Source organism: Silene latifolia, chromosome Y, assembly GCF_048544455.1.
Source record: "Silene latifolia isolate original U9 population chromosome Y, ASM4854445v1, whole genome shotgun sequence".
In the NCBI taxonomy this organism is placed as follows: domain Eukaryota; kingdom Viridiplantae; phylum Streptophyta; class Magnoliopsida; order Caryophyllales; family Caryophyllaceae; genus Silene; species Silene latifolia.
In genome coordinates, this window is record NC_133538.1 from 361240925 (window position 1) to 361249326 (window position 8402).

Here is an 8402-nt window from a genome sequence, read left to right on the forward strand (position 1 = left end):
GTCTTCCTTTGAGAGCTAGATGAGGCTAGTTGAGCCATTTGATTCTCTAGCATTTTGATGGCAGCATTATGAGATTGATCACTCTTTTGCATTTCAGCCAACAATTCGGTTTGGGTCTTGGCCATTTGCATCACCGAGGCTTCAAGTTTGCTTCTACCTTGGTTATTTTCTGGGAATTTGGGGGTGGACCTTGGGTTGGTTGAAAGTTTTGTTGAAAGTTTTGTTGAGGTGGCCTTTGATTTTGGTTTTTGTTTTGATTTTGATTTTGATTTTGATAGCCCGGTGGATAATTGTTGTGATGGAATGTATTCATTTTGTTGTTGTTGTTGTTGGGGTTGAGGCACAAAAGTATTAGGGGTTGAGCATTTAGCACATTATTGCTTTTGTAAGAAAAATTAGAGTGGAACTTTGTGTTGAGATTGTAAGTATTTGAAAAAGTACCCGGTGGAAATGAACTCTGTTTAAAGCTTTGAAAAGCATTTACCTCCTCAATAGTGGCTTGGCAAAAGGTGGTGCAATGTCCCGCACCTTCACATCCTTCACAAACAAGTATTTGATAAGTAGTAGACATGGCATTAACTTGTTGAAGAGATGAACTTACATTTTGGTCCGCCAATTGTTGTTGGAGCAAGGCAATTTGAACCTTCAAAACGGAAGTATCGGAAGATTCCTCCTTACCCTTGATTGGTGCACTCTGGGAATTGACATATTGAGCATCATGGATCGCCATGGATTCAATTGTGGCATGAGCAATATCGGTGTCAACTTGATTAAATCGCCCATTGTTGGCGGAATCAAGAACTCGTCGGGACTCGGCACAACATCCATTGTAGAATGTTATAGCTAGGAACCAAGGATCCAACCTATGATGTGGGCATTATCTTTGCAAATCCTTGTATCTCTCCTAAGCTTCATAAAGGCTCTCTAGTGCTTGTTGGCAGAACCCCGTGATTTGGCTCCTCAAAGTTTTAGTTTTCTCCGGTGGAAAATACTTTTGGTAAAAAGCTAGAGCCAAAGTCTCCCAATTAGTAATCCCCATGGCTTCTCTATCAAGGCTATTGATTCATAGCTTAGCCTTGTCCTTCAATGAGAAAGGGAAGAGTATCTCCCTTATTTGAGCTTGTGTGACTCCAGTTTGCCTAATCATGGAACAATAGTCACAAAAGTTTTGCATATGCAAATTGGGATCCTCCAAAGGACTTCCCCCAAATTGCCTCCTCTCCACAGGATTAATGAAAGCTGGTATGATCTCGAAATCCGCGGCTCCAATTTGGGTAGTAGTGATACCCCTTGGAAGCATAGCCGCGGTGGGCTTGGAATGATCGGAAGCTTCACCATCTTTTTTATTGGAGATTGTGGTGGCGGTGGAGATGATGAAGAACCTTCTTCCTCGTCACGGATAGGGTAATTGGTACGAATGCAACCCAAACCACTGGGACTAGAAGATGCGTCAAGCTCCTTAAAATAATTGAGTCAGCTACGGAACGTTCTCTCGGGCTCCGAATCAAAGGGAATCAATTCTCCGGTAAGAGAGAACCTGGGCATAAGACACAAATCTCAAGAAACTTGTAACTAACGGTCTCAAGGAACAAGTGTTTCTTAAGACAAAAAAAAAAACAAGATAGAAATAACCAATTCTAAACGCAATAAAACCGTGCTCCACGACCACGGCGCCAAAATTTGATAAAATGTCACAACCTAATCAAAGATACCCTAAACTCGGCTAACAAATTAATGTGGTAAATTAGGGGTCGAACACAAGGAGATGGGAATTGCGTAGTGAATTGCTATGAGTTGAATTCTATCTAGGTCGATTCAATTGGTTGGTTGGTTTGATTGTTAAACTTGTAAATAAAACGATGTAAATTATATATGATAAAAGAGTCTAGGGGCGTCGGGTCACACATGCAAATATATAGATGTTCATGTTAAACTCGGAATAGATAATATTGTCAATTGTTTAGGTCTTATGACAACCACCTCTCTATATTTTTGTCAACCATAGAATGGGTCCTAACGAGCTCTTGCCATGGCTAGGTCGGTTTACTAAAACATGCTTAGTCTAATTCATTTTATTGCCTCTCGACTTATAAAAGTGAATTAACAAATTAATCAAAGATAGCGATCAATTATCAAAGATTAGCAAATAAAACAAGCATGTGATAGAAACTATTAAACAATATTACATCATCCTAATTCAACATTTGCAAATATTATTTATGCATGGCTTCCCTAATCCTTAGACATATGTAACTACTCACCAAGTGGTGTTAGTCCAGTGGTAGCCAGGTTAAACCTTGAAGCTTGCAGAAATTCAGGAGTTGAGAGGTCTCAGGTTCGACTACCAGTTGGGGCGATGATCACTTGGCCACTGCAGCCCCCAAAGGAGGTGGCTTACATGGTCCATGTGGTGGTGCAGAAATGCATAGACCCAGGGGGGGATTCAACCCCCTCGCCATCAAAAAAAAAAAATTATGAATATACTAAGTAGTAATAACATATGAATTAGTAAAAATGCTAATGATAAGAAATGTAAATGTGGAATGCTAGAATAAACTATGATGATATTACTTGATAATGAAATGTAATAACCAACTAATCTGACAATGCTAAAAACAATAATGTAAACTATGAAATAACGATAATAAAGAACGATTTAACGAAATAAACAAGAATTAAAATTACCGTAACAAGAGAACTTGGAACTCGAATAAGAAGAACTCAAATAACAAACCCAAATAACTTGAATGGAAAGATTGTATTACTTAGAACAAATGCTTAATGTAAATTGTTTGTAACAAAGGAAATGCTTAACAGAATGTAAACTAATATGAAAAACTAAGAGCATTGTGTGCTTATGAGTATATGGAGAATGTAAAAGATGGTAAAAGATGTCCCCTAATGACGGATTAAGACCCCTATTTATAGTGAAATAGGGGTGAAACGTAAACTTTAATGGGCATGGTCATCCCGATCGGGGACAGGCCACCCCGATCGGGGACGGGTGTTTTCCGATTTGGCTTTAACTCCTTGATTAATTAGCACAAGGTATCCTATACTCCGTTATTAAGCTTCTTAATAACTCGAGTTAGAGCATCATTTGGCATCCTAAGTTTGCAAGTTTAACTTGATCTTTTGGACTTTGTTTTGGGCTTCTTTTCATTTCTTTACTTGTATCAACCCATGCTCATTTCTTCATGCTCGGGGATTTTTTTGCTCAAAACGTCCTTCCATTTGCATGTCTTGTTATATTTAGCCTCGTGAACATTAGTGCTTGCACTTTCGACGGGAAAAAGCTATAAAAGCTACATTTCTTACAAAATACAATAAAAACAAGCAAAGACACTAGAACACGGAATTAGCTCACAAATACACTCATAAAAGTGTGGTATTCAATTAAAACCGAGCTAAAATAGGGGTAAAATTGTATATAAATTGGACACATCAAGGGGCTTCTGCAAATCGACATCAAAAACTTATAGAATTTGGATTCGGCCGCTAATTGGCAGTGAATGATTATAAATGGAGAAGAAGAAGATGACTGTTGATCTTCATTAAGCTTGTGAGAAGAAAAGCTGTATCGGTATTTGTTGGAAGAGGAAGAAATATAGGGTTTCAATCTTAATTTGTTGGTTTTATGTAATAAGTAGTGTTTGGGCCAAATTCTGTTGAGCCTAATGTTTGTTTGTGTTGGAGCGAGTCTAGTTCTTTATTTACCGATGTAATGGCTCCATTCTTCTTTGTATAGTCAACTACCCTATTTTTGATATAGTATACTTATATTTTATCAAAAAAAAAAGGGAAGAAATATGGTGGAAAAAACCTAGAAACGGTTTTTCAAAGTTGAATTTTGACGGATCGAAAATAGAATAGAATAAAGCTGTTTCGGATATTCTATAAGATATCTTAATGGTAAGGTCGTTTTGTTAGGAGCAAAAAAGTGCGGATCTAATAGTATTTTTGTCGCGGAAGCTCTCGCTTTAAAAGAAGGTATTTTAGTAGTTAAATACTTAGAAATCTCAAAGTTAATTGTGGAATGTGATAATTTATGTATTATTAACTCAATTCGTAGTACTTGGCAAATTCCTTGAAAAATTTCTAGTATTATCAAGGATGTAAAATTAGACTTCATTTCTTCGATGAAGTGATAATTAAACATTGTTTTCCTGAAGCCAACAAAGTTGCTGACTTTATGACTTCTATTAGATATTCATGTCCAACACTTTCGAGGTGGTTTGAAAGCTGGTGACTTTAACTTGCCTTACTCATCCGAAAGGATGAGATAGGTTAGTCATATCCTAGAAAATTAATTTAGTTTTCTTACCTTATAAATAAAAATACCTCTTAACTTAGATAAGGCCATAATAATAGGAAATGATGTTATGTACTATAGTATTCTAACTATTTTCCCATGCTAATTTATTTGTCATGAATCAAAACTCAAGAGACTCTAGAAAACAAAATCCAATTAAGACATAACTAATCCAAAATTTGCTTTTTAAATGTTTATAAAAATAATAATTAACAAAATAAGCTGAAATTAAAAATTGCTATCGTAAATGGTTCTATGTGGGATTCACAGATAACTCTATGTTGCACAAAAGAGTTCTATTGAAAGTCCTTCATTGAATTAGAGAGAGAGACTAAGATCATCCCCAAGCAAGGTTTTCACCACTCATTTTTACTCTTAATCCCACCTTATTTATCTTGACCCATTTTCACCGTCTCATGCGAAAGATCCCCACGCAGGTCATCAACCCAATCACTTTCCAATATTTCCAATAATTTCCCATATTCTCTATCCCACCAACTAGTCCTAACGCCATTATGGCATGAGATAATGGCTTATGTCAATCATATGTTGCGTAAACTTGCTTTAAACTCGACCTATTATTTGTTTTTTTCGGTGAAATGTAAGATATATTGAGATCGGAAAAACGTAACCGTGTGAATCTCGTAATGGGCCTAAAATAAGGACCTAACCAGCTATGGACATGGCCCACCTGCGAGCCCACTTCGATCTGTGGACGCACAACGGTCTTTTTGAAAGCCACGCTCGGCGGCGTAAAAATGCTTTCGACCGGATCGTTTTAGATCGGTCGGTTTCGTCTCGGTAAGGGTCTTAAAACGATTAGAGATATTCGGAGTCGCCACCAAGCATTTGTGGGATGCCTGGAACCCGTTCGAAATCCACTTTATACCTCGGTCAAGTCGAAGTACAAAGCAGCGTTTGACATAGGTACTAAAGATAAGGAAATCGTCCCTCTTTAGCATCCTATCTCTAGAATGACTCTCGTACGCCCTGGATAAAGTCGTCCACCATCCAAAGTTTATGAGTAAGAGGTGAAGGTACGTATTAGGAAGCCCTTTAATCAGAAACCCAATCCCGCCCGCATTTAGCGGCCTCTACTGATCGATCTTGGTTGGTTGAATGCAAAAGTTGATAAAACGGTTTAAATGCATGAATGCGAATCCAATGATTTAAACCTAACATGTGAGAGCATTCTAAGTCGGTTGATTTAATCCAAGTACCAAGTATAAGATATCGAGTTGGATTAATGATTGATTTGCATGCAAGACGGAAATTAAACATCCATTTACCGTATTAGGTTTAGGGTGCATAACATGATCCATTTGTCTTAGTAAGGCATTTTGCAAATATGGTTTTAAATAGTCACCTAATACGTCCTATATCCGGGTTAACCGGAGTCGGGATCGTCCTAGACTAATGCTGGAAGGGAACAGACCCTTTACCAGACGGCTATATGAGGCGCGAGCCAGCCGGCGGTGTAAGGGGCCTCCCTCTGGTTTTGAAAATGAGAAATGGAGAGCCTGTTTAGGCAAGGGTTAGCCCACAGTTTATGTCCCGTGTTCTGACCTTTTAGAAAAAGTTATAAAACGTGTTGAAAATGGGTATTTGAACCCGGTTTGATTTGAAGGGGTCGTTTAGACCGCATTTGTTGATTTGAAGAACTAGACTCGAATAATCATCATTATTTTTATAATATTCGGTGCCGGGTTCGATTTGACAAACTTGACATGAATAGTTTTGAAAATGATTATGGACTAATTGTCTTAAGTCCATTTGAAAGTAATTAGTCGATACTCATCATCGTACCCGGGTTAAAATCCAGCATGGTATGTAGAACCAAGGATGACTTTGTGTTGGGGACTAATATGTTTGTTTGAAAATGTAAAGAAATGAAATAAAAGGCTTTAAAATACCTTTTAAATGTCATTAACCAAATATTATCACCGAAACACAGATTTAACCGTCATGGTACGAGGAACCAAGGGTGAAAAATGTTTTATGGTTAAAACAAGCGAAATAAAATAAAAAGGGTTCGAAAATCTTGAAATGGTGAAAACCGATTACAAATATGAAGATGGATTAAAGGGAAATGACGAGAACAAACACGGTTGATCTCTGGTCTGAGCACCCCATTTAGGCGCGGGCCAGTTGGCGACTTAAGGGGCTTCTGCCTCAGACCAAAAATAAGTTTTGGCTCGTTTATTACATGTTTTGGTTCATGTTATGCATGTTTAGCACGTTATAGTCATCAAACAAATGAAGACATAATAAAAGTGGATTTTTACACTCTCATACTTACATGTTTGGTTATGGCGAGTGGCCGACGTAAGTGTAACAACTCGTTTGATCGAAAAAAACTCGGTTTAAAACCGTTTTGGTAAGTAAAAAAGAGTGTTTTAATGTTAGTGATGGTGTAGTGGTCGAAATGGTCGGTCAAGTGATTTAATGCACGATGACGGTACCAAACAATGTGTAAGGCTCGTGTTTACGATCGGTAGGTCGTAAATACGCGTCGGGTAGTGACTTAAGAAGTCAAGTCGAGAATTTTAAGGAAGAAAAGAGGGAGCGGACACACGCGTAAATATCAAATGGGTGGCATTTGAGGGGTATTTATATGGAAATGAGTGGTTGTGTGAGTTTTGAGTGACGTGGCCACCTGGGCTGCGCAAAGAGGCGCGAGCCACGTCGCGGGTCTTCGAGGTGTGTTGTCGCTTTCACACAAAAACAATCATGATTTGTTCTATCCTAGGTTTTGTAGTCACATGTTTGGTACTTGACCATTCATGAATCCGGGAAAACTTAACGTAGAAGGTTTGAAATGTTTGATTTTTTGTGGTTGACTCGGTTTGACTCGTTGTTGGAGTCAGGATTTGAATTTTTGAGTCGGTTTTTGGTCCGGTGCCGGTTTTGACTCTAGTTAGTGTCATTGCGACCCCGTCGTCGTGCATTAAACACTTTAGGTATTTTTGAAATGTTTTAAAATGTTTTATTTTCGAAATCGTTTTAAGTTTTCCGACGTAAAGTTGTACACAAACTGTCGATCAAACGCCGCGATTCCAAAATATGTTGTAGTCCGATAATCATCGGGTGTTTGTCGGAGTCTCAGCAGATCTTGGGTATCTCTGAGCCCCACTTTGACTGAGACTTGGACAGGGCGAAAGTCAAAGTAGAGCCCCCAGGTCAATCGAAGATTACAACCTGGAGACCCAAGCGACGTCGAGGCGGCTCGAAAGGATTCGGGCCAAGGACCTGCCGTCGGGAAGGGCGACGCCAAGGCGACTCGAGTGTTCTAGCCAAGGACCTGACGTCGGGAACAGTTTAGAGTCTGTCGCCTGTCCGTGCTGGTCGTTTAAAGTCCGTTAAACTACGTACAAAGGCTCGCCAGCCGTAAGAAGAAGTCATACCTGAGGCATCTTCGGATATGTCTTCGCATGTTTGCGGATAAAGGCTCGCCAGCCATTGGCAAGGAAATGTACCCGAGGCATCTTCGGGATCTGTCCTTGGACGGTTGCGGACAAAGGCTCGCCAGCCGTTGTAAGGAAATGTACCCGAGGCATTTTCGGGATCTGTCCTTGAAGGGTTGCGGGCAAAGGCTCGCCAGCCGATGGTAAGGAAATGTACCCGAGGCATTTTCGGGATCTGCCCTTGGAAGGTTGCGGACAAAGGCTCGCCAGCCAATGGTAAGTAAATGTACCCGAGGCATCTTCGGGATCTGTCCTTGGAAGGTTGCGTACAAAGGCTCGCCAGCCAATGGTAGTCGATTAATGGATCATGGGAATAGCCGCGTCAGATGGGCTCGTTTGAACGTAGCGAACTCGTGATGCCGCCGTGAATTTGAATGAGAATAGCCGTGTCAAAAGGGCTTGTCTTGAAAGTGGCGAACTCATGATGCCGCTGTGGAAATAGCGAATTTGAATTTTCACTATCACTATTTTTGAAATGAGCGGGTTCCGCGAGGAAGCCCCCTGCTGCTATTTGAAGGAATAGTGAATTTGGAATTTCCACTATTAATTGAAGTGACGGTTTATGTGCCGCTGTTGACATTTGATGGAAATAGTGAATTTGGAATCTTCACTATTGATTGAAGTGA

General features: G+C 39.6%; 1 non-coding gene across 1 annotated transcript; it reads left to right on the forward strand.

Moving 5' to 3' along the window:
* Positions 1-860: 860 nt before the first annotated feature.
* LOC141635235 (small nucleolar RNA R71) lies at positions 861-968 on the forward strand. Its single transcript, XR_012539935.1, has one exon. It is a non-coding gene; the product is annotated as a small nucleolar RNA R71 (small nucleolar RNA).
* Positions 969-8402: the final 7434 nt, after the last annotated feature.